The following is a 27,558-nucleotide window of genomic DNA, read 5'->3' on the forward strand; positions in this document are numbered from 1 at the left end:
ACTACATTGTGTTAATCCACTCATGAATTGATGGGCACTTGGGTTGATTCTACATCTTCGCAATTGTGAATTGTGCTGCAATAAATATTTGAGTACAAATGTTTTTTTTTAATAAAATGACTTCTTTTCCTTCAGGTAAATGCCCAGTAGTGGGATTGCTGGATCAAATGGTAGGTCTACTTTTAGTTCTTTGAGGAATCTCCATACTGTTTTCCATAGAGGTGTTTCTTTCAATAAAAAATTATTTGATACTCCAGATCAAATTAGCTATGTGCATATTCCATTTGTGAATATTTCTGGCTCTGAATATCCACCTTTGCATCATTTTCTATTTCATTCTATTCTATTCTATTCCATTTCACTTTACTCACCTTTATAAAATACTACAGAAAACATAGATATTATAGAGACAGGAACTATGTTGTGATTGATTCCTATTGTAAGGACTTATTATATTTTCCCTCAACCCCTGCTGGATATGCATCAATAAGCAGTAGCAAATCTGATACAGAAGGCAGAGAAAAAGATCATACTTATGAGAAAAGAAAATCAAATTTTATTGCAATATTTCTTTGCAAAGTTCACACTGGATCCATTGCCAGATCACTGCTACCCACAGTGATAAAGTTTATGTATTTGCCAGGGCAAAAGCTTGATGGCAAAGCTCTCTTCTCTATGTTAAACATCTGCTCTGTATTCATTAAGTGCCCTCATCAGTTTTTGTTTATTTCCTTCATCATATAGATTTCTCCCTACTCCTTTCCCAAGGTGTTCTTAGGCAAAGAGTTGTGCATCTGTGAAAAAGGATTCTCAATCCATATTTACACTGAACTATAAGATGATTAAAATAAGCACCTATATGGAAATAGGTTGTATAGTATAGTGCCCAACATTAAAGTACTGACACGTGCAGCATAATGACGTTTTGGTCAATTATGTACCACATATATGACAGTGATCCCATAAGATTATAATGTATTTTTGCTGTTACCTTTTCTATGTTTAGATACACAAACACTTACCATTGTGTCACAATTGCCTCGAGTATTCAGTACGGTAACATGCTGTACATGTTTGTAGCCTAGGAGCAATAGGCTATACCATATAGCCTAGGTGTGGAGTAGGCTAGGCCATCTAGGTTTGTTAAGTACATTCTATGATGTTCAGACAACAAAATTGTCTAACAATACATTTCTCAGACTGTTTATCCCCATTGTTAAGAAAAGCATGACTGTATTTAATAAGCGGTAGTACTCTCTTTCTTAGGAAAATTATCTAATCCAAGGAAAAATAATATATCTGATCTAAGACAAAATAAAATTATATTATTAAAGACATGTGCTTGGACTCCTATGGTAAGTGAAGAATAATTTTTTTCAGGGAAAACCATTGGCAACACAATATCTGTTACCAATTCAGGTCAAAAAACATATACGGAAGTTATAAGCCAAAATTTGGAAACACTTGTACTGGCATGGGCAAAGAATTAGGTGTCAGAACATGACATTACTCTTGTCCCAGTGTTCTGTTTCCCCTCTTGAACCTGATCCATCCTTTACACAATCTCAAGGACCATAAAGACAAATATTCACTGCTTGTCCTAGGACAGAATGATAGCCAGCGATTATATTTAGTCCACAGTATGTATACTGGCATCACCGCTAGTTATCAACATGATCCAGGTCATCACTAGAGTTCGATCCTGGGAAGATAATGGGAGAACCAGAGCTCAATACAGGGCTAGTTTTATAGGTGTCTACTATTTGGTGATAAGAACTGAGGAAGGTGATAGGCAAGTTACTTAACTTTTCTTTGCCTAGGTTACTCATCTCTAAAATGGACTAATAATGTTGCCTTCCTTCCAGAATTTTTATAAGGAATAAACGAGAAAATATCCACAAACTACTTAGGGTAGGGACTCACCTATTTTTAATACTCAATAAATATTAACTATGATATCATCATTATTTTTATCATTATCAACATCATCATTATCTAGAAGAGCTTGAGGCAATCACTAGTCCTTTTTATACCTGCTTTTAGGAACAGCAATAGGAAGGATATCTTTAGGGAACTCACCTGTAGCTAGGCGAAAGTTGATAAGAGTTGTTGATTGCTTCAAGGAAAAACAAGGACATGAAAGGAGGGAGGTAGAGGTACAATGCAAGTTGATGATAAACCCATGAGAATCTATAAGAACTGCAGACTAGTGCAAATGCCAAGAGACTTCAAATAACGCCCGTTTGAAAATTGCTGTCGCAGTTTGGATCTTCCCTAACGGGTGGTACACCTACCTACAGGAACAATAACTGCAAGAACTGATGAAAGCAGCCACTTCTAGAAACAATCACTGGAAACGGCACACACAACATGGTCAGTCTAGAAAACTTGTAGGCTCTGAGATCTGCACCAAGGAAGCATGACTCACTCTTCAAGAAAAAGGTATGTGCAACAAAGAAATTGATGATATTTCATTTCACTCTTCCCTAAGGATAAGACTCATGTCTGATTCATCTTTCTCTTCCTCCACAGTGCCTAGCACTTTAATGGCACCTGGTACTTTTTCACGTGTTTTCCCATGATAGATGTTCAAAAAATCTTTTGAATGAAAAAAAAAATACTTTAGCTTCAAGTATTGTGATTTGTTAAGAAACGTAAAATCACTGGATGGTAACTGGTCAGCTTGCAAATTATAATCAAGTCTTCAGATTTCTCAGAGGTTTTGCCAAATACCACTTCTGAGCCCCAGAAGGTACTAAAGAAGCAAGAGAAAGTACTGGATTCCACCACCTCAAATCACATGGTAACACCATTGTATAATGAATCGTGAGGTTATTACAATATATATACAGTAGCATCCTTTATTTTTGAAGCAATATTTACTCATACCAGTTGCTATCTTGTAATACATACGGTTGAGAAGTCCAAATGTATAATACTCATTTAAATATTAAAACCTCTTTTTTATATTTGAGGCTGCAACTGATGTCATTTGCCTCAGATTTCCCTTAGCCTAATGAAGGCTTTGCTTTTGTAGTTACCCAAAGTTAAATGCTAACCATTATGCATAGTAATACACACAATTACCCTTTTGTTCTTTGAAATTATGGTCACACCACTCAGCTTATAAAAATTTAATTAAATACTTACAATATTCTAACTACAGGATATTGGAATTATAAGACATTGCCTTCCTTCTACTTGCTTACAGTTTGGGTGAAGACAGCTAAAAGCCTACTCTTTGTTTATAATAGTGCTATGATAAAGGTAAAACATACAGTGTTATGAAAACACAAAGGAAAATCTGTAAGGCTTCCTAAAATATGGTACATAAGCTAAGTTTTGAAAAGCAGTCGGGGTTAACTTGAGTTGCCCTGTGATCCTACTTCATAAACACAAGGTAATATGTTATTTAAAAAGTTTTTTATCCTAAGCTTACTCTTTTACATTTCCCTACTTACCAAAAAAAAAAAAAAAAAAGATCAAATAAACCCTATGAAAATATACAATCATAATGCTGCTACGGTCTGAATGTGATCCCCAAAATTCATGTGTTGGAAACTCAATCCCCAATGCAACAGTGTTAGGAGGTGGGGCCTTTTGAGAGGTGTGTAGGTCATGAGAGCTCCACCCTCATAAATGGACTGATAATGCTATAAAAAGGTCCCGCAGGAGTGGGTTCTCACTCTCTTTTGCTCTTTTGCCATATAAAGACACAGAGTTTGTTGCTCTCCTGCCCTTCTGCCTTTTGCCACATGAGAACATAGTAAGTATGTCCGCACTCAGACGCTGGAGCCTTGATCTTGGACTCCCCAGTCTCCAGAACTGTGAGAGAATAAGTTTCTGTTCTTTGTAAATTATCCGGTTTCAGGTATTGTGTTATAGCAGCACAAAACAAACCAAGACACATAACTTTAAGAAAGTATTGCTCCACAAAGTATTTTGTAGCTTATCTATGTGCTGCTCTAAGTAACGTTGGCAACCAGAGCACCCCTGCACAACTACAAAATCAGCAATTCTTCAAGAATGTGTCATACCTAGATAAATTGAAAAATACCTTAGTTCACCTGGGAACTTGTTAATAATGGCTTTCACTGATGCCTTCATCCAATTCAGTGTTCAATGTGATATCTGCAGATGAGTATGTTCTGGAAATGCGTTCCAGTCTATGACAAAATAAGGAGCTTGTGCTAGAATGTAAATCAATGCACTGCTTCCTTCACTGAGAAACTGTTGCTATGAAAAAAAAAAATCAATTGATTTACATTTTGGCACAAGCTCCTTATGTTGTCACAGACCAGGTAGCAAAATTTCAGACCAGCATTTTGAGTAGCTTTGATCTAAAAATAGATCACCCAGTTCTCTTTCCCTCACATTCAATATTGTACCCATCAGTAAATCTTATGTCTACTACCATTTTTTGTGCACTACCTTCAAAATATATCCCAAATCCAGCCACTTTTACCACTTCTACTGCTACAATCATAGTCCAAACAATGCTTACTTCTCACGTCATGGCAACAGCCCACTAAATGGTTTCTCTTCCTCTGCTCTTGCCCTGTGATAGCCCTGCCTCCTTGGCAACGAGGGTGAAGCTTCCAGAAAGCATCAACTGGACCAGGTCACTCCTGGGCTTAACATTCTCCAGTGACTTAAACCTTCTCTAAGCCTTGGTTCTCACTGGCTGCTCCTTCTCTGCCTACTAACTTGGTTCCTCCTTGTCTTTCCATCCTCTAACTGCTGGTCTTCTTTTGAGCCAGTCCTCAGGTCCCTTCTCTTTTCAATCTATTGTTATTCCCCTAGCCCCGCACTCATCATGCTTTATCACATTATGGTATCACAGCATGAATACACTGGGCAAGGGAGGATTCATGTCCTGGGAGGGAGGAATCGAGACAGAGGGAGAATTCATCGTGCTACTCAGAATGGGGCACAATTTAAAACTTACGAATTGTTTATTTCTGGAATTTTTATGTAATATTTTCCGACTGCAGGTGGCCACAAGTAACTGAAACCTCAGAAAGCAAAACCACAGATAATGGGGGACAATTGTATATGCTTAATTGTTGATTGTCTCCATAAACCAGAAAATAAAGTCTGTAAAAGCAAGGAATTCTGCGATTTTATTCACTACTTTATTTTTCAATGTTTGGCAAAGAGTGAGCAATCAATATACTTGTTGAATGAAAGAATGAATGAATAAATAAGTTGTGAATCCCTGAAATAATAGAATGAAAATGAGATAGAGTTTATATTATGCAGTTATCTGAAGTACAGCATGCAAAAATATATATTTGGGTTGTTGGGAAGGATTCCTGTATCAACTCTGATCAGAACCACATTCATGACAGGCTATGGTAAACGTTTGGACCTTCCTTTTACTTTTGTTGTCCAGATGTTGCTGCTCTGTGGTTCATGCTGTTCTGCACTGGAACAGTCTCTTCCTTGCATCAGGGTTTGTACTGTAAATAATAGAGAATGCTTGGGCTCTCTGTCAGCAATTTAGCAAGTTCAGTATTCATAAATTCAGCGTCAACACTTGGACTTCTGCAGCCCTAGTTCTCTCTTTTTTGAATTTCACAAAATTTAAGGAGGCTCCCACATCTTCCAATACACTTCACCTGCCATTACTAACTTCTCATTGCCTAGGAACGCCATCTGTTTGTATGACCACCTGTCCCCAGGCCACAGCTACAGGTCCTATCCAGCAGCCTCTGTATTCTGCATGGGCGTGGCCATGGCAACAGGATATGTTTCACACCCTACTCCTTTTGGCAGAAGAACTTGCAGACAGATCCAAATGCACAGGAAACTCCACCGCACAGAATTGTGGATTCCAGCCACTTAACCATGTGAGACTAAGACGTATTCCATCTGGTGGAACAGCTCAGAGGGGCTCTGCTCTGTAGAAATAGGAACTGATCACGAATCAAATATTGTAGGCAAACCCAAAATTTAAATGTGAATGCTAATTTTGTTTACTAGACAATCTCTTATGGATTCAAAGTTAAGAACTTTTTTTGTCACTAAGGTGACAGTTGATTAAGCCATCAGTTCACTAAACACAGCACAGAGTTTCATTATGTTCATGCTACTTCCTCGTATGCAGCATTTTTCTTTTGAAAAATGGGATGTTTTTCCCCATTAAATTACCTGGGAAGGAGAAATCTATTTCTCCTATTACATTAGCACAAGGGATAATAAATACCTTAGTACACTCTATGATACCTTGTAGAAAATTGGTGTTCATTGTATTTTCCCTTCTAAATGGGAAGTAAGCCAACTAAAGTGTTTCATAATGTCCTTGGAGACAGCTCAGACCACACCCTGGAAGAAAATATTTTCTGGTCAGTGAATTAATATGCAGAGCACCTCTTCTTATAGCTTAGTAACAAGGTTCTATTTTTAGTTAAAAGGCTTATCTTATAACCCTTCTTAGCAGAAATTAGTATCCACAGGACAAGCATCACTGTAAGATAAAGTGAGTCTTAATGATATCTCTGATACCCCAGCCTCCTTTTAGCCGCAAACAATCCTAATTTACACGTTTCATGTATCTTTCCATAAAGAAATCATGAAAAATAACCCTCTAGCATAAACTTGTACTAGAAATGTCATTACAGCTCCTTTACTTTCTTGCTTTCCATTTTAGGTTTACAGGACACTTAAAATACTCATTTTCATTACCATACTGTGTATCTTTTCTTTCCTGTCTTAAAAAGGAAATGTCTGTAAAAAACTGATACCTAAGATACCAAATGGAATGAAGCTGCAGAAGAAATTTTGCATCCAAAATGAATGACTCATATTTTCTAGCTATTTAACATCCAAATGAGAAAGAGCATAAATGGCTTTTATTGCTGAGTTACTAGAAATAGAGGCTCGACAAGATAATTTGTCTTTTATTATTTTTACTGCGTGTCCTGCTAATCCAGTTATTCATATTAGAGACCATTACTGGAGTTGCAATATCTTATTTGTTGAACAATAGACCCTAGAATGTCTCATGCTAAAAGCAAATGCATAACAAATAAATGGATCCATGGATTTTAAGTGGCAAAGCTGGAACTAGGATTCAGCCAGCTACCATTTATGTTTGTTTCTGTAATACATACCAACACTAAGTCTCTCACTTCTGTCTATGAGAAAAACTAGGATTCTACTACCTCAGAATGTAGAAAGTTTTTGTTAAAACATGCAATGCTATTTCAAGAAAATGGCAACAGGAGGGAAAAGTTACCACATTCTTTGGTATCTCTTATAAACTCTTTTTGGCTCAGGGCAACAGAAATTTTCACATCCTTCACATCTATACCAGATGATATCCTCAGACTTCTCCCTTCCTGCTGCCACTTCAGAGTAGGGACAGTTTATACACAGTATTTATATTTTAATTCTTTTCATTGAAAAAAACAAAAACCCAACTCAATTTAGCTTAAATAGAAGTGGAAAATAATGGGTTCATGCAGCTGAAATATTCATACTGGCTTCAGATGTGGTGGAATTAATGGTCTAGAATATGGGGGGTTTTTTGTTTTGTTTTTTGGGGTTGTTTGGACTAGTTTCATTTTCAGGCAGGCTGCCTCCATTTGATAACAAAGACGGCCATCAGCAGCTCTAGACGTGAACCCTTTGTAACCCCCATGAGAAAGAGAGCATGTTTTTGGTGTTCTATCAGAATCCCAGGAAGTGCTGTCATCACTTTACCAGCTTACATCATGTATCTATCCTTGAACAAATCACCATAGCAAGCGGTGAGAGTACTTTGGCTGGCTGGGTCACTTGTTTGCTCCTAGAGGAACCACAGGCCTGAAAAAGTTGATTATGGGGTGAGGGCAGTCCACAAAGGAATGTTGCATGTTAAAGACACATATTCACAGAAGTTCATTCTCAAAAGAACCCACTAGAGAACAAGGTCCTTTGATACTACTGTCAGACTCTGAGGCTCTTGTTGACATCATGTATAAAAATGCCACACACACAGGAAAACAATTCTCTGTAACTGCTCTAGTCGCCTCCTCTGAAAATCCTTGTCTGAAGGACCTTTCAAAGTCCTTCACAACAGAGAATCAATAAGTATCCTCTTACATCTTCTGCTTACTAGGTAATGAGTATCTGGGTGCTAATAACAAGCCCCCCACGGACAGGTAGAGGCTAGCTGTTTCAGCACATGACTGTCTTAGCTTCATGTGAAATGTTTCACAAATTGCAAATATGGGGGTTGGTAGCATTAAAGGGAAGCACACTTGTTAATGTCCAACGCTCCAGAATATCCAGAAATGAAGTCTGACTCTCCATCAGAATAATATAATGAGCTGGTAACTAATTGATCCCCCTTGGTAGGTAATACTAAAAATGAGGCAGAGCTGCCCAATTACTTTGTAGACAAAAATTTGCCATTTAAAAAAGTATATACATGAAATGAAAACTGCATTTTGTGATCTTATTTACTCAAATGATCTAAAGATTGCAAGGACTTTTAATTCAATGTAGTGGCTGAGAGGGCGACAGACACATCAGTGTTCAGTATGACTTTAGCTCATATTTGCTAATCAAATGGGAAATTCAAACATTTTCTATAAATTTAAACATACCAGAGACTACCATCCCTATAAAGGGCTTTTTTGCAAGTTACTTAAATTCAATTACAGTAGTAACACTTCCAGCCTTTTATAATAAAGTCCAAGTAAACAGGTAAACTATGCCAATTAAAACAGCAAGCAAATAAATGAATAATTCTAACAGTCCTTTTTTTTTAAAGATTGAAGTTAATGTTAACTGCTTTATATAATGGAAATTTTACAAAGAAGTCTTCAAAGGCAAATGACAAAGGCAAGTGGTTTAGAATTCCCTCTGCTCAGAACCTCAAAGAAACAAGTAATACAATCCTAGCACTGAAACTGAAAGCTTACTATCCAGAGGCAAAGGGGTATTTGTAATGACATACATGTATTATGGTACACATATCATGTCTACTGTCTTTAAATAGAAGACTTTTATATTGTTTTTAAGTTGCTAGGCACCCTGCTTTTGCTTATTGCTATCTGTTCTCCAGGAAAATAAATATCATTATTTCTGTGCCAATAAAGGTTATCACGTCATCCCTGCTTCAGAACCAAAGTCCTTAGCCTCACCAAGAGGAATCTAGATTTCTGGCGCTGGCTTACCTCTCCACATTCATTTGGCCCACCTCCACCCTTGTCCCAGCCACTCTAACCATCTTTCGCATCCTCATATGAGATAACCTATTTCCTCTGTCTAAACACCCCTCCACTCTTGCTCCCAGCCCCATGCAGCCTTCAACCTAGGGAGCCACTCCCTTCTCTGGGTCTCCTCTGTGTCTCCCCTGCACAGCCTCCCAGCCCCACATGCTTGGCCTTCAGGGTAGCATAACTAACATCCTCTCCCCGACACACACATTATACTATCAGCTCCTGCCTGGCACATAGCACATGTTTGGATCTCAAACATTTGTTAGAAAAATGTTCCATGTATTTGGGAAGATGCTGGTCAAAGGTACCAAAAAAAAAGTTCCATCAGTCTAAAACTATTTCCCAGTAAATATATTTCTGCTAAAATATATTTTGATTTGGCAGATGTCACTGTGGTCTGCATTCCTTGAACATACCAGGAAGACCACAGTGAGAGCATTTTAGTAACTTCAGGAAATTCCTAGATAATTGTGAGGTTTCACAGACCTGACCTAGGTCAATGATAGAAGTTAAACAAAAGCAGATTTTATCCTAAAAGAAGCAAAACTTCCTGTCAGAGAGTCCAAAATGAAATAAGCCATCCTGATAAATTATAACATTTACCTTTCAAATGGATATGTATCTAATGGTAAAATGCAACACGTGGGGAAGCAATTCCCCCATTCCTCAGGGGCCAAGTGGATCCCCACTGGACCACCACTACCTCTGACATTTAAGTCACTCAAATGATTTGCTCTCATGACAGCCTTTAGAATAAATAAAGTTTAAAAGATAACAAGAGTATAGAGATCTTGGCATGAGTGATGTGTTCACTTAAATCGTATCAGCTTGCCAGGGAACTAAATCAAAACAGGAAGAACAATATCTCTGATCTAATGGCTTTGAACTTTGACATCAGTCCTCCTGGGATTCACAGACACATGAAGTTGAACCAACCAGACTGACCTCTGTCAGAGCTACCTGTCTCCCAACTAAGGGTTCCAGAAACCCAGAGTCATGAATATGGGATGGTCTAAAACCTAGGCCCCCTAAAAAGAAAGGTTACAATGGGGCCCTTAATTCTAAGGCTGTGTGTTGGCTCCACTATAGGAGAAGCCCATCAGAAAGTCCATAGAAAATCTATAGATTCTCAGAAATGTGCCCAATGCACTCACTGAGTGGCACAAAACCTGCTAGAACCGATGTTTCCTATGGAATTGCATAGCTGGTATCTGGCAGATCAAGTACAAGTGCAGTCAGCTGGAACACACTCAATAGTTCCAGCTTTCTGGACCAAGCGATTCACACTGAATAGAACTTACTGCTAGGAGCCAAAGAAAGATTTTATGTTCTTCACCTTTCTTGGTTCTATGAGTCCCTCTGGGAGTCTGTTAAAGCCTATGATCACTTCTAAGAATGAGATACATAAGATTTCAAATCAAACAAAGTGCAACGAAATACAATTACCAAACTTTAAAAGGATGAATCTGTGACCCAGTAGATGTCTCTTTATTAATACAGTTGACCCTTGAACAACACAGCATGGACTGTGCAGGTCCACTTATGTGTAGATTTTCTTCTACCTCTGCTACCACTGAGACAGCAAGACAAACCCCTCTTCTTCCTCCTCCTCCTCAGCCTACTCCTTGTGAAGGCTGTGAGGATGAAGACTGTTACGATGATCCACTTCCACTTAATGAATAGTAAACATATTTTATCTTCCTTTTGATTTTTTTAAAACTATTTAGAAGGATATTAGATGAATTTTAAAGACACTTTAACTTTGAAGAATCTATGATCAACTTACCATAAGTTTAGGGTAGGAGAAAAGTTGCTTCTATATTTATAGAGAACTTTGAGTTTTAAAACTAGAATAGCATATAAAGTGGTAATATTTTGTGTATCATAATGAAAAAACTCAGATAGTATATATGATACTTTTCTTGCTGAGTAAATTATGGTCACTCTATCCTGGCCTTATATTTTCGCCTTAAAATCAGCCCCTCCAAGCTACTCCTGCTTTCTATATAACTGTCTTAATCCACCTCTGAACATTTACATTTTTCCAAAGTGCTGTATTTTTCATGAAACTTTCATGGCTCTTGCCCCAATGGTTATCCTCAGTGATCTAAAAAGATGTGAAGATCATAGTGGTCAGATCAGTAAAATTCACTTTATTCCTTTTTATTGCCAAGTAGAATTTTATTCTATGGAATACTGCTATAATTTGTTTATTCATTCCTCAACTGATGGACATCTGGGTTGTTTCCAATTTGGGGCAGTTATGAACCCAGATGCTATAAAATTTTGAGTTCTCTGGGTCCAACCTCAGTCTTAGGCCTTATAAACCTGGGTCTTGGGCTGGCTTTTCCTCAACTTTTCTGTCCTTCTTTCCTTATGTAGCACCAAAATACGCTCTGCATCTGTTATAGACCTCCACTTTCTATCAGTGTAGGTCACTGGGCCCAGTGGTTTCTGCCCCTTCCCTAGTGTAAGGCTTTTGCACATGAGAGAAGAATCTGTGGTTGTAGGTGAGATTTTGTGCCTGTTCCCAGGGCCAGAGTCTCACTACCTGAACACCTGTGGAACCAAGGGGAGGAGGGTCCTCTCTGGTCAACTGTCCTGCCCCCAAAATTTCTGGTAAGCACCAAGCTTACCAGAAAGTCCACGGGAAATAACTCGTGAGTGAAGATTCACCTTGTATCTGAGGCCCTCAGTTATTCTAAACTATCCTGCTTGCCCTCACTTCACTTTTAAGAATTAAAATGTTACCAACTTTCTTCTAATTCACTTTTTATAATTTATATTTTTTAATTGTGATAAAATACACACAACATAAAATTTACCACCTTAACCCTTTTTAAGTGTACAGGTCAGTGGTATTAAGTAGCTTTACACTGTTGTGCAACCATTACCACCATCCATCTCCAGAACTCTTTTTATCTTGCAAAGCTGAAACTCTGTATCCATTAAACAATGACTCCCTTTTCCCTCATCCTTCTAGCCCCTGGTCATTGTACTTCTAGCCACCATTCTACTTTCTTTCTCTATGAATCTGAGTCCGAGACATATGTGAGAAGGCCATGTGATAACAGAGACAGATTGGTGGTGTGATGAGTCTATAAACCAAAGAATACCAAGGATTGCCAGCAATACTAGAAGTTAAGAGAAACGTATGAAACAGATTCTTCTCCTGGAGCTTTCAAAGAGAGAATGGCCATGTTGACACCTTGAATTTGGACTTCTAGCCTCCAGAACCGTGAGAGAATAAGTTACTCTTGTTTTAAGCCACCCAGTTTGTGCTAAATTGTTATGTAGGTTTAGGAAACTAACACAGTATTTTTGTCTTCCATAAAGGTATTATTTAGATGATACACTAAGGGTTTCTTTTTTTCCTTCCCTTTTCTCTTTCTAATAATTCATCTTCACTGAGGCAAGTTTCTGCATCCTGAATGTATGTAATGGATATCAGTTTAATGTGCCTGCCCCGTATCACCTATTTTCCTTCTGGTAGCAACAGATTATAGATTATGCCTTGAGACTATCAGTCAAGATGCCCTGTTCTTCCCCCAGACTAACTCACCCTTCTGTCTGTCTGTCTCTGTTTCTCTCTGAATTCTGACTCTTGAGGACAGAAACACACGAAGGAAAACAGCTAGAGCTGACCCATCTCAGCAGTGGGCTCCTATCCTATCCAAGGTCTTGTTTTTCGGCATTTCCTTAAATTCCATGAACTCCTTCATAATCATCCAGTGAATTCCTTTCTGCTTAAATCAACCAGAATCAGTTTCTATTTAAGTCAGTTAAGGAACTCTGATAAATTTCAACATTAAAAAGTTGAAGTTTGTTCTGTTTTTTTTTTTTTTTCTAATGTTTACCTTATTTTTACTTAACAACTATCAGGAGATTCCATCAAAATTTCAGATTCACTTCATTCATTTCCACAAAACAATCTAAATGATTAGCTCAGAGCTTTTCTATGTACATCTGTTATAATGAATCTATTATTATTTTTCCACATCTATGTGTTTCAGTCCATGAACAGGCAGCTGGTGGAAAACTTTAAAAAAATTAATGCATAGTTTCCAAATGAGCTACTGACAACCTTTTTATTCTCACCCCCTTAAGAACAGCAAAAATAATTTATGAATTATAATACCAAAGAAAACTTTATTCATAATATTCAATGATAAACATGGTGTATACATGGTACTGAAACAAAAAAAATCCTTAATATATAACATTATCAACAGCTGTGCCTATAAGGCTATATGTTAAAATGATCTCTCTCTAGGTTTTTCTAAATATTACTGAATATTTCTGAAGTACCATTACTGAATGGTGCTTTTTTCCACCTGGTTGTTCATTTAATATTTCAGATAATTAAAAACTATATCTTAATCATTCACATGACTTTATGCTTTCTGTGCTATATACTCGCCAACACGATTGCTGATTTGAAATTTAAAAACATGCTGGTAAAGAGGTAAAAATCTCACTTCAGTGATACTTTAGTTACATAAAAGAGCACCTTTCACCTTCCTTGGTCTTATTAAGAATTTAAGAACCTCAACAGATATAACAGGTAATGAATGCCTTGCTCATTTCTGTAGTTTCTTACTTTTTAACTTCATTGTGCTAGAATATCTCTCCCCCCGACACACCCCACGTTGGAAACTACCTATGGGAAAACCAACTTCTACACTGACATACTCACCATAAGTAGATTACATTTTACAGCAGCCTGAAAGCTAGCTTTAAAAATGCAAGGATATGTGATTTTATTTTCCCCTTTTGAAACATTTTACAATAAGGCACTTACGTTTATGTATGTTACTAAACCATTTGCATGAATGAAAACAGAAGAAAATATTTTTTACTCAAAGCCATTTATCATGGCTGTTAACATTCTTCTGTTAAATGTGTGATATGTGACATCCTGTCACTGTGATCTATGCAAACAGTTAAAAATAGATGACAGGAAAAAAATCCTTAGTCCATTAATATATTAATTCAAGAAGACAGACTACATTTTACCTTAGAAAATAATTGCATTTAAGAGACTTCTGTTCCAACAGCCCCAATGAAGCATGGAGAATTTTTAAAAAATATATAAAGATTGAACAAATTAACCTTTCTGGAATATTGTGTCAGCTGCCCACGTCTGTAGACAGTAAGAATTGGTTGTTGCATAAGTCTTAGCAGCCTTACTGTCTGTTGCAATTTGGTATACAGATGCAGAGCCACAGGCCAGCAAGGTCACCCAGGAAGGAAGGGATAAATCACTGAACATTAAATAATAACAACTTACATAATGACAGCTTCTCCTGACTTTTTTTCAGAAAATAGTGATCCTATGAGCAAGTATCTGATATAAGAAATGTATTAATGTGTTCCTTTAACATATATTTGTGGCAAAACATGAATTCTAGTGTCTATCTAGCCAGTCTAATGGTGTATATTGAAGAAAGACAGCTAATGTGCATTGGTGTCATTTAATCTTGGTAATTAAGATCCATCACTAGAAAGAAATATTTGGTAATGGTGTAGGAACAATTCTCTAGACTTTAACCATGACCTAGATGAAATAAAACATGATTCCAACATTTTTCTTCGGGGCCAAACAGTAATGCAAGTGCTGTGGTGGTTTCTTATCGGCTAGCTGGCTAGCATACGATACTCCTTCTCCCAACAATCCCCTGCCTTTCTATGGGAAAACACACCTGCCCAACCAGTGTATTTCATCTTTCTGGCCACTGTGGGAGGAATGGGCTCTTTACCTGATCAGAGCCAGTGAAATGTGAAGGGATACTTGCTGGGATTTCTAGAAAGAGCAGCTTTTTCTTTCCTCTGCAAGAGCTATAGAAAGAGGCTCTCCTCTTCACTAGATTTGAACCTGGGAACATGAAGTTCTGCAAGCTTCTGGTGGCCACCTTAGAACCCTGAGGAGGGAGCCTGTCACGAATGGAGCCAAGACTTAGGAAGAAGAGCTAAGAAATTATGATAAGAACTGCAAAGGAACTGGTCACACCGTTTGAGCCCTGACAGGTCCTACCTGGAGTCAAATACATACCCTTCCTGCACTCAGTCACATGGTCATGCAGTTTCTCTTTTTTTTTCCTCAAGCCCCTTGAGATCAGGTTTTCTGATTCTTGAGAGTAAGAGAAATCTGAACTGATTCAAGCATAAATGATCACTTTCAAGGGCGTAGCTGAAGTGTGATGGAATTAGCAGAATACAAGGACAAAGAAGGGTGCCAGGCATCGTGCTAAGATCTCTACTTGCTTATCTTACTGAGTCATCACAGGAATCAAACCTACAATCTGGTGGGTATGATTCTCAAAACGTAGGAGAAGGTGGAAAGTCAAGTAATTTTCCCAATTTTTCACAGCTAGTAACTGAAGAATGAAGATTTGTATTCTAGTTTGTCTGATGCTAATGGGAATGTTCTCTCTAACCTGCCATCTGTTCTAGTTTCTGATTTTAAGTCTTTCATTATTTCAATCAATCATCCATATATCAGTCACCATAAATTTCAAATAAGAAAGCATGCATTATATACTTTACAACTAACAAAGTGCCCTAACACATAGCATGTCTTTACATTTTTATTGAATCTGAAACTCTTTAAGAAACCACAGTGGCAACAGCACTAAACCAGTTAAAAAAAAAAACTATTAATAACTTAACTATTAAAATAAGGGCCAATCTTCAATTTTCTGATCATCAAAAAATATATCTTAGTTGAAAGACATTATCCATAGTGGCATTTTTTGGCTTCAGATATCTTTACCTAAAGCCTTGCTTATATTCATCCCAATTAGGAAAAAATAAAAGGGTGTTTGATCATTTTAATCACTTAGGTGGACACCTGAGTTGAACTCTGATACAAATTGAACTCAAGACCCATCAGTTACCTTTTTTGCCTGGAATATAATAACTTAAAAGAGAGGTTCTTGAGAGGTTCTTGAATTTTTAAATAAATAGAAGAAACATGTATTTAACCAAAAAAAAATTAAATACGCTCCTAAGAAGGAGAAGGTTTGGATCAAGACTTGGAAAAATGCGGACTAAGTTGAAGTGATGCGGAGTGACTGCTGACCACAAGCAAATCACTTCATACTCATCTGCATTTTAAACATGAGGAAGCCGAAGTTCTACGGAGTTGAAAAAACTCATGTGAAGGCACACACTGCTTAAGTGTTAGATTTGACTACAAAGCTTTTGATCCTCCCTACACCTTTATGCCTCTTTGTAAATGGGTAGTTAGTATTCTGGCTTATCAGTCAGTCTTTTCCAAATACATCAGTTGGTTGTCAAGCCTGGTCGCAACACTCTTGTTCAAATCAAAGTTGTTCAAATCAGGCTTCATAATTCAGAAGGCTGAGATCAATGTTTTGATCAGTGGGGTCCCATACCAAGGTCAAGCAACATGCATGTTTTTCTGTAAAACAGGCTACCGTCAACACCTGTAACTTGCTCCTAATGACAAATAGCGTGTCTCTTTTACCTTCTTTAGGAGAACAGAGACAACTCTAAATCACAAATTAAAAGAGACTGTATCAGCCATCTTAGCTCGGTATTCAGATTCCAAAAGTCACCACATAATGAATATTCCAGAGATAGAAGAGACACACTATTTATAATGGAGGCTTAAAACCTCAGGAAATGTTCCAGGCTATTAGTTTCTTAAGATAAATAAGGATTTATAAACAAAAGTAAAACCTTCCACAAACAAGGTTGCCTTTTTCCTGCATTGCTATTATTCATCCCTAACAATAACATAAAATGGAATTTAAAAAAAAGATACTCTTTGCCTTTGCTATAGTCTAAATTTCAAAAGCTTGTTCTTTGTGCATGTGTTTGTTGTTATTCTTGAATTCAGCAAAGGCAACATATGGTATTTGATAAAATGTCCACCTCTCAGATGACCCTCCTTCCAGTTGGGACAATAAATGACATGCCAGCATGAGCAGCAAGTTTATTTATAAGGAAAAGGAGATGTCATATTATTTCTGTTTTCCCCAAATAAATATACTCTCATAGTTTAAAGCATCAGTATTAGCTACTACCCAAAACATGAAAAATGTTCAGTTCTATAGTCTTTTTATTAGTCTCCTAAAAATAGTGACATGGAATGCTCAATCTTTGAAAGTGTGTGTTCAAAGCCTTTTCTGCAAACATCATTAGGGAAGAACTGATTTGAAATTCAGCTTTACTCTAACCACCAATGCCAGCATCCCGCTGTCTTCTACAACTATGGCTATCAGAGATGCAAAAGGGCACACATCCATTCAACAAATACCTGCAGGGAAGACACCTCTCCTTGCTTAGATGTCAAACAAATCAATAACCATTTCCTAAAGAAAGGAAAGGGAAAGCAAGAACTGACCCTTTCACCTCAAATCTCTCATTCTCCCCTTGTCCAGGCTATACAGAAATCCATGTAACTGTTTCCCCCTTAATGGTTTCTTATACCTTCTGCATTTCACCAATTGTGTTTCTGAAGTCTTTTCGAGAATCAGGATATGTCTCTATAATTGCTCCAAATTCAATGAAAATTAATATCCACTTATATTTCTTTTTACATATAGACTTTTACAGATATATATAAAATATATTACTTTAAATGGACTTGGTTTTGCAAACCAGTTGCAATGCACAAGGCAGCCAGACATTGCAACTGCAAGAGTCCCAGTGCATAGAACAGAACCTGCTACCGCAAATGCTTATTGAATTTACAAATATGGTTATCATTAGTTCAAATCATATTCCTTGAGCTTTCACATAGTCCAATCATAGGTACATTCTATCAATATCGGTATTGCTTACACTGAAGTCATGTTTTCCTCAGTTCTTTCACTATTCCCTTGAGAAAGAGGAAGCCTTTCTAATAGCAAGAATATGTAATTGAACATACAATTGAACAAAGCAATTAAGTAAAGCTAAAAGCAGAGAAACTGAGGTTGCCTTTGTGGAAAACAAAGGCTCTCCCCATTGCCTTTTTCCAAGAAAGACACAAATCTCTGTTCCACCTGGAAGCAGGAAAGAGCCCTTTCTGTTTGTACACACAGAGGAAAGGGAAGGGTTGCTGGGTGCCCCAGAGTCTTAGCAGGAATATGAAGTCTCAGCTGCAATAGGACTCCCTGAGGGACAGTAGTAGCCAAGGGTGGATGGGATGGTTATTAGGACAGGAAAGGAAGTAAGCAGCCCTAATGATGATCCCTTCAGAATGAATCCTGAAACCAACCAACCAAAAAATAGGAGTGGGGGAGTGACACAGGGAGAGGGGATAGAAAGACTGGCCAAATCTCCTTAGTTTCTCTAAGTCTCATTGTGATAATGACAAGGATTTTACCCAATAAGTGCTCCAAATTCCTGCATATAAGGGATATTAGAACAGTTCCTAGATCTTATTACATTTATGAGTATAAGCTATTGTTCCATCTTTCTAGGCAATGCATTGCGCTACAGGCTAGAAAGGCTTGTTGTTTCTTAATACATGCTGTGCTGTTGATTTAAAATAGAAACTAAATACAGTACATGAAAATCATACAGGAGTCTTACCTTCTTGTGTAGATACCTACAAATACTAAGGTTTCATTTTGGAATATCTTATGGGGCTTCAAATAAATATTTATCTAACATTTTTCTTTGTTCAATCCCTCAGTGAAGAACTTATAAGTTGTAAGTTTAATTAAATTAACTTTAATTTTAAAAAGTAAAACTATATATTAAAACAGCAATTACCAAACAAGTTCAGTGAAAACTGATACAGCAGAACAGTTTTAACTGGTTTTCATTAAAAAATGTTCACATGCACACATGCATATAACTTGCCTTTTGGAAATTCCTAATATATTTTAGAATTTTTTTAAAAGGCTGAAGAAAAAGTTCTGCTATAAAGAAACCTCTTTAATTTCTTTAAAATAAGCATTTTTTTAACATGAGACCATTTTGCAAAGAAAGTCTCTTAATATTAACTACGCTTGATTTTCAAGATTGACTTCCAACAGGAATGTTTGAAAGCATCCTAAAATGGGTTGCTTTTCATTTTAAGCATGACTTGTTGACAGCCAGGGTTTCTCAACTTAAGCACTACTGAATTTGGGACCAGAAAATTGCAGGAGGCTGTCCAGTTCATTGTAGAATGTTAGCAGCACCCCTGTCCTGGCCCAGGAGATGCCAGTAGCATCTTTCCCAAAGTTGTAACAATCAAAAATGTCTCCAGAATTTGCCAGTGTCCCTTGGAGGGCAAAACTGCTCCCAGCTGAGAACCACTGTTCTAAGCCTAAAGTGAGAGAAAGTGATTTCTCTTCTTCCACTCTGACTGACATCTCTCTCTCACATTCTGCCACATGAAGCCATTTCATCACCTTTCTTTTATTAAAATGACTTTACCTTAGGGCAATAAAGAGTCCCTAGACTATTTTCTAAGGCTCACCTGGATTTAGGGAACAATCCTCCAGAAAAATTGTCAAGTTAGGCTTCCACTTAAAGACTAGGAACCAGCCCAAGGGTACAACCCTTTGTATTCAAATGCAGGAGGCGGAGAGTGGAGGATTTTCTCATTTCACATCAAATTTAGCATTCTATAAATGAAGGCTTTTCCTCCACATTCATAAGATCTTAAAGTACCCAATCTCTTCCTTTATTTGATACCCGAATCAATTTGCCCAACCTTCTCTCCTCCTTGAGCCCCAAACCAAACAATATAGGCAAACACATCAGATTATATTTTATTGGGACAACATTTTGGGAAGAACAGAATTGATGGCTGAAATAATCATTTATTTTACCTTTGCATATTCTATAATAATGAATGAAAACATCATACTAATAGAAGACAATAATGACAGCTGAAGCCTTTTTATTCAAATTTCCCACCTCACAGATGTTCAGAACAATGGACATATTTCAAAGGGTATATTTCAACAGTATACTAGAGACTGGGACAGCCACTGTCACATGGAGTAAGAGGACATGCCCTGGCCACTAGAAGCTTGCTGTCCTCTCTGTTGCATCTCTCCACGGGCCAGACATTACCTTGCAAAACAACCCATACCACAGTCCTCGACACTTTTCTCACAGAGTTCTCACTTCCCTTCATTTGAGTCTTCCCTCTGCAATTTGATGGCCAGACCTATTTCTGATGGTCTCACACACAATCTCAGAGACCGGTTCTCTTAGATAGGAGACCAGCTCTCTTCAACAGCAGACAGTAGGTAGGGTTCTCGCTCTCCCTTCTTTGGATCCTTCCAGAGATGGTACAGGTTTCCAGAGTTGCCTTCATCCTCATTTCCTGCATCTGGTAAAGCCTCTCTGAAAATTTGGCACTGACGACAGAACATGGCAAGCTGGATGAAGTCTGAGAAGCCGAGGCCACGGTGACAAACCACCCCCTCTCCCCTGCCCGCCACGTCTTGTTTCCGATCCTATACACTGTGGAAGCTTCTTGCTTCCCTTCTTTGGTGAGTGAAATCTTTGCTGGTCAAAAAAGGCATTTCTGCATTGAGATTTTTGGACTTGTTTATTCTACTAACCTGGTCTCTTCCTTCTTTCTTTTTTTTTTTTTTTTTATTATATTTACACGCGGGGAACTCTGGGGAGGCTCCCCCTCCTGAGAACCTGTAAGTGCTGGTCTCTGCCCCCGCTCCTGGGTGGCCACTGGCCTTTTAGAGTCACCGTGTTTCCCAGGTCTGCCGGCAACATCACTGCGTCACCTGCAGGGGCAGCAGAGTAAACCGGGACCCCCGGAGTGACGCCACAGGGAAGGACCCTTGGATTTGGGAGCCCCTCTGATCTCCGGGACTCCTAGGATTCCCTCCCATAAGAGTCCGTGGTGGAAGCAGCCCAGATCGGCCGCGTTCTCGGAGTGCCGAATCGGAGGAGAAGACCGGCGTCAGGTTTGGGATGTAAAGGGATACGGGGGAGAGATTAGAGAGGAGCATCATTGGACGAGCAAAGAATGTGACCCTGGGGAAAGGAGGCAGAAGAGACGTAGGAAAGCACGTTTCTCTTAATCCCCTCCCCGTGCCTCCCGTGAATCCCAGGATCTCCTTGCCTTGGAGACCGACCGCCTGCTACAACACACGCGAGCCCGAGCAGGCAACATGCACACACGCGCGCACACACGTACACCCATGCCCCGCCGCGAGTTGTACGCTGCAGACTTCTGCCTGACTTCCCAGCCCAAGGAATCATACCTCTGGGGCAAGACCACGGATTCCGTGGCCTAGAACTGACACCACTCTCCCTATGCCACCCCGCCCCCCGTAACACACACATTCAGATCTTAGACTGCACCCCGAGAGTGCCAGAGACCATTTAAGGGAAGCCCCTGGCAGCTCCTGGTAAATGACTACCTTCCCCACTGCCTGATCTCTGTCCAAATCTACGAGCTTGCCTACAGCCAGCCGAGGTGCTTTCATGCCAGGTAGTAGACGGAGGAGGAGCCTGGGGTACAAGTGAACCCCTGAGAACCACTATTAAATCACTATTCAGGGGGCCACACGGGTAGGCTCCAACCCTTTCCTGATTCTTTCGGCTCCCACAGCAGCCCTGTTCCTCAGCCAGATCCCAGCACGCTCCCCTCCTCCCCTTCACTTAAATCCCTCAGCGATTTTCCACCCGGCCCTCCCAGGCCACTTTCTGCATCCATCCTCTCCAGCCGGTTCCCAACATGTGGCCTCACGTATTCTCTCCAAAGACAGACTCAAGGCTGACTCTCTCCATCATTTCATCTCCCTAACCTTGTACTGACTCCCCAAATTATCCGAGTCCAACCGCCCATCCGGAGCCCACTGCCCCTTCCACCAGCGTCCTCTGCACTCATTCAAATCCGCTTTCCACGCGCCCCACTTTCCATCCATCTTCCCTCCCGCCGCTCTGGTCAAGACACACTTGCTCTCTACTCTGCCCCCAACACTGCGCTCTCACTCCGCTCCCACCATACCCCCTGAGAACACCCCCACTTTCCCTCTGCGGCTGTCCCTGGCTGGGCTCCCGCGCCCCTAACCCAGCCTCCCCATTCCGCACCAGCCTGCTCCCGGCCAGCCCAGTCCCCTCCCTCGCCGCGCGGTCCTTCCTCTTCCCCAGTCTGCCCTCCTGGCCCCCGCTGGAGCTAGTCCTGCCCTCCTGCTTTGCCCGTCGTCCCTGTCCTAGCATCCCGGTGGCCACCCGCTATCGAACTGGCTAAGCGGCTCGCAGAGGCGCCGGGCACTGTAGGCAGAGGCCAGCCAGCCGGCTCTCCCGGGCGCCAGCTGCGCCTCCCGCTTGCCAGCCTGGTCTCCCCCGGGCGCCAAGCCCTCGCCCCACCGCCCGGCAGCCTCACAAACTTACTTGCGGGTCGCCAGGAGGGGGCTGCGGTGAGCGGCGGCGGGACCCGCGGCGGCGAGTGCGCCCCTCTCGGCGGGGCTGGGCGGCGCGGCGCTGGCGCGGCGCTGGCGCTGCGCTCCTGCGACCGCGCGGTGAATGGGCTCAGCCTGACGCAGCCGGGTTCAGCCCCCGCCGCCGCCGGGGCCGCCGAGCGCTTCCAGACATGCTCAGTTTCCGGACCTGCCCGCGTGGAAGCTACCAAGAGCCAGCAGCGGCGGGGGAGACAGAAAACGGCCGCGCGGAGCGGCAGCGAGCCGGAGGCTACCATGCCGGCGGCCGGGAGGGGAGCGACGCACCGCTAAAAATAGCTCCTGCGCAAGCCACGAGTCCTCCGAGCGCACCCTCTCCCGGCGCTCGTCCCCGTCGCGGGGCTCTGGTTTCTGCGCTCGCTGCCGCGGCGGGGCTCGGAGCCCGGCGCGTTCTGCTGGGTCCCTGCCCGCACTCAGAAGCCCGCCCGGGGGAAACGGCGCCTCCCTAGCTGCCCCGACGTGGGGCTCCCGCCTGCCGGGCAGCCCCAGTCTCACATTTTCGCCCAGGAAACCGAGGAAAGTGGGGTTAAAGCCATGAAAAAGCTCTCCTAGAACGAAATTTGCTCAGACTTATGGAGGAATAAAAAAAGTTTTTCGGACGCTTAGTTTGCGGGAAGGAAAAAGGAAGAAAGGAAGACCGAGACCAAGAGCCTGGAGGAAGGCCAACAGCCCGCGTGGGGCGGGCTGAAAGGGGACTCTGGAAAGAGCTTCTAAAATTCAGAATTCTTCTCAGGGCATTGGGACTCCTCATTCCGCAGGATTTTGCATAATTGTTTGACACCCACCCTAACCTTGAAGATTCTGTTGTTCCTGTTACCTGAACAGTAATTTTCGTTTCCCACATTCTTCCTTCACTACATTTCCTCTCAACCCGGTTTTAAATTGCAAAAAGAAAAGGGCGCAAACTGTAGAAGGGTAGATTCTGAGACCTGAACTGGAGGGGCTGTTCTGTCACCTTGAGGAGAGAGGGTGTTGGTCCTGTTGCAGAGATAATGCCTGGATGTGTCCCAGGTCTCCTGTGCATACAAACATTTCCAGCCTAAGGGCATCTCAGAACCACCTCACCTGCAAATTAGGTATTATCTCCTATTAATTTTCACTGTAGTCTGCCTTAATTTCTGATTATTTGTTTTTTTCAAATTCTCTCCTTTGAAGTGAGAGGTACAAATATTCCCTAGATCAAATTCCAGTCTTGTTTCATTCACCACTCACAACCACCACCGGATATAATAAGAATCATTATTATTCTCTTTGACAGATGAGGACATTGAAGTTTGGAGACAGCTTCTCATCTCTTGCCTGGAATAACATCGTGTTGAACCCAGGGTCTGCCAGGCTAGAAACTTCCATGGTTTCCACGTAACCTATTCCCCTGAGTCAATAAGCTTTACCTGAGATAAGGGCTCAAGAAATTCAGGAACTATTCTCCATGGAGTGTCAATAATAGATTAAAAGGCTGGTTGAGAGTTTTGTTCTCCATTATTTCCCCCTTAATTTCTTTCTGAGTATTCTCATCTTGGATTTCATATATTCTGTTGTGACTGTTTCATTTTTATTCAGTCAGAAAGAAAGAATTTACTGAGAATTTTCTTAGAGCGATTTTTTAGACTAGGAATGTATTTTATAAATATGTCTTAGTTCAGGCTCTTTGATAAAGCTATTTTCTTTTACTGGTATTAAAAAGTAGTGAAGCTTTGCTCACCTACTAAGTGATGTAGGTGTGCTTTCTCATAGAACTACAGTGGTATGTCTCTCTTTGGATCAAGACATCCTCTCCTTTCTATCCCCACTTCCAATTTAGTGCTGTGTCTCGCCCAAAATAGGTAATTAATGTATGATCTTACACTTTCTTACTGAAGCTGCAAGCACCTTTTTCCTGATTTTCCAAGGGTGATTCATTGGAAGATCAAAATGGAATTTCCTTACGGTATCAAACAACTCACCCATTCCTTTCCCCCAATAGTGAAAGACGATGGAAAATAAACTTTATCTTCATCCTAGTTGCTTTCATTCTTCCTTTGTCAGTAATTATTCTTAAGGTGATATGATCCTCTAAACATCTTCATGCTACAGCATGCATATTACCCATAATTGTGAAACAGGGCAGATTTTGATTGCAAAGTCTTTTTGGTGTCCTGTCGAAATGTGTAGCTTGAAAACATATTGCATTCAGGACTCTTAATAACAATGACAGAAACTCAACTCCAACTAACTTAAGCAAACAAAATGCATCAGCCTATGTAACTCAGAAGTACAAGGGGTGGCAGGGCTTGTGCTGGGCTTACCAACGTCTGGAAGAATATGATTTTCTCTCTCACTTGCTCTCAGCATTGCTTTCTGTGTTTGCTGGATTCTCCCTCCCTATACAGATGATGAAGTTTGCAATCTTACAAAGAAATCAAGCCTTTTGCTCTGGTGAGCAGATCAGTCTTTGAAGATGGACTCTGATTGGCTGTCCTGCCTCACACAAATATGAACCATGTGCATCCTCCTGGGGAGGAAAGATTCTCAAAAGGAGAGAAACTATCCAGTTAGCAGAAGAAAGAATAGGGGATGCCTGTAAGATAGAAATAATAGATATCCACTACATTCATAGACTGGCCTGTTTTCCCATGGACAATAAAAAGACAGCAAGCCTGGTAAGATGTCACTCATTTGAGTTATTCAGAAATGAGCAAAAGAATAATAATGCTTTGAAGTGGATTTTTTTCCCATCTCTTTTTAGGCTCAGATGCTTTGATTTGCCTGCAGAAAGGTAACAGTGAGTCCCCTCTTTGTTCCCTTTTCATCTTTGTTTCAGGGCCCTGGTTACTTCCAAGGTGGTGCCATTCATTAAAGCCAGCTAATGAGCCGTCGGCCAGCTGACGCCTCCAGTCCACAATCTGTCTCTACAGGAAAAGGATATTTTCCATATTGTTAAAGCCCATTCTTTCTGTTTTGATTTAACATACTTGATCATTATGTAAACCATTTGATAATAAAAAGTGAGGATTTTTCCATTTTGACTCCAAACATGAACAGATGGGGGAAAATGCTGGTGTCCCTATAGCTACTATATTATTTCTTTCTTATGCTGTAATTATTTAAATAATTGGCTATCCTTTCTTTTCTCTTTACTCATCCTTCATTCCATGTAATTTGTAACCTCCTTTAATATTTGTTATTCTATGAATAAGTAAATGTAATCCATGAAGCACTTCGTTTAAACTACATTTTATAGTTATACTAAACTCATCAAATTCAGGATCTTTTCCTTGAACTTCTTCCTCATTGACTTCTTACACATTGTCTTCTAGGAACTGCTCCCTTAGCTTCTGTCGCACCACTCCTTCTTAATCCACACTTCCAATTATTCCTCCTTTGTTTTCCTAGTTCTTCTCTTTTATCTTACCTCCGTAGCTCTTTGTCCCTTTCTTATGCCACTGTTCCTTTTGTTTCAGTTATCTACAAACTTGCCTTTCCTCCCTCACTAAACTGCAACTTTGTGGAGAATTGGAACTAAGGTGAATTTATATTTGTGTGTATTTTTATCCTCTTTAGTGCTGAACAGATGCTTGGTGATGCATCTAACGTGTTATAAGATGGAGGTGAATGTTTAGGTCTGAAACAATGGAACTCATAGAGAGTGAGCACTCAGTCACTTGGTTTCAGGAGTGATAGAAAGAAAGATAGAGCTGATGCTGGAGGTAGGATGACATGCAATATACACCTTGCTGCTCACCCTTCTGTCTGGGAATAGCTCTGTACAGTCCCTTCCTCCCTCCATTACTTTTTCTTATTAAACTTCTCTGACCTGAGTTCCTTTAGTAAAAGCTGTACCATACTGCCAAGCATTTCATATACTTCCAGGTATTGGCACTGAGCATTAAGCGTAGTCTGCTCCCATTACATAGAGGCAGCTCATTTTAGATGCTTGGACACTGGGCCGCTTCTCTATTGCATTTCTATCGTACCAAATTTGCTTTTAGAAAATTAGAACTAAGTTAGAAATGTGAAATACTTTACAAATGAGTTCTTTAAGAGATGGCTTCAGTAAAGAGCTATTAAAAGCTTGTCTTCTTATATAGTTGATATTTTCCCATTATAAAATATTAAATATGAAGAGTTAAATGGGAGTAGTTCAAAGTCATTTATGCCCAAATTATTCTTTTATTTCATGACTATAGATGAATGTCATAACAGATCAGTTAATGATATGTACTAAAGATACAAATGCTCATTTCCCCCACCCCCTGCACTTTAATGCAAAAACTGCTCTAGGTAATAGTCATGGGACATTAAACATGCTCCTTGACTAAAAGGTTTAGGTTTGATGGCCCTTTCCTCAGGGAAGAAGAATGTGGATAGTTATGTACTTCAAATATCAGGCTGCTCTTTTCTTGCCTCTAAATCTAACACAAACATGACTTAGTTATTGAACAAGCAGTGAGGTCTTGATAAAGCTGCAACTCATTTCACTTCTCTTTGAGTCTGCTGCTACCATTACAAATATTTTTAATGTATGATCTCAAATTATCAATAGTATCAAGAAATCCATGACCACTATTTTATTTCCACAATGTTTTTAATATAATGGATTCAAAATACTAGTCTGCGTCAATTAATATTAATAAAAATACCCGATATTTATTGGTACTTCTATGTGTCTCACTCTGTGGTAGGTGTTCCCTTTGCATACTATTTATTTAAATCTCATAGCAATCCAATGAGGTATAATATATTACTTAGCATATTTTTGATTGTCCATATAGAAATTCAACCTAAATTGGTTTAGATGAAAAAGGGAATTTCTTTCCAACATCCTACCACTCCAGTTGAATCATGAGAAAAGTATCAGACAAACCCAAATTGAGGGACATTCTACAAAATACCTGGCCAGTACTCCAAAACTGACAAAGTCAAAAAACAAAGACTAAGAAACTGTCCTGCACCAAAAGAGACCGAAGAGACACAGCAACTAA

The 27,558-nt window shown here is 39.9% G+C and overlaps 1 protein-coding gene across 2 annotated transcripts in view; it reads right to left on the reverse strand.

Moving 5' to 3' along the window:
• OXR1 (oxidation resistance 1) overlaps positions 1-22,733 on the reverse strand; it is a 549,925-nt gene extending 527,192 nt beyond the window's left edge. For both annotated transcript variants that reach the window (XM_012645321.1, XM_012645319.1), the window contains exon 1: positions 22,533-22,733. The gene's annotated coding sequence lies outside the window, so the exon portion shown is untranslated. The remainder of the gene's footprint in view (positions 1-22,532) is intronic.
• Positions 22,734-27,558: the final 4,825 nt, after the last annotated feature.

This window comes from Propithecus coquereli, unplaced genomic scaffold, assembly GCF_000956105.1.
Source record: "Propithecus coquereli isolate 6110/MARCELLA unplaced genomic scaffold, Pcoq_1.0 Scaffold23, whole genome shotgun sequence".
In the NCBI taxonomy this organism is placed as follows: Eukaryota; Metazoa; Chordata; class Mammalia; order Primates; family Indriidae; genus Propithecus; species Propithecus coquereli.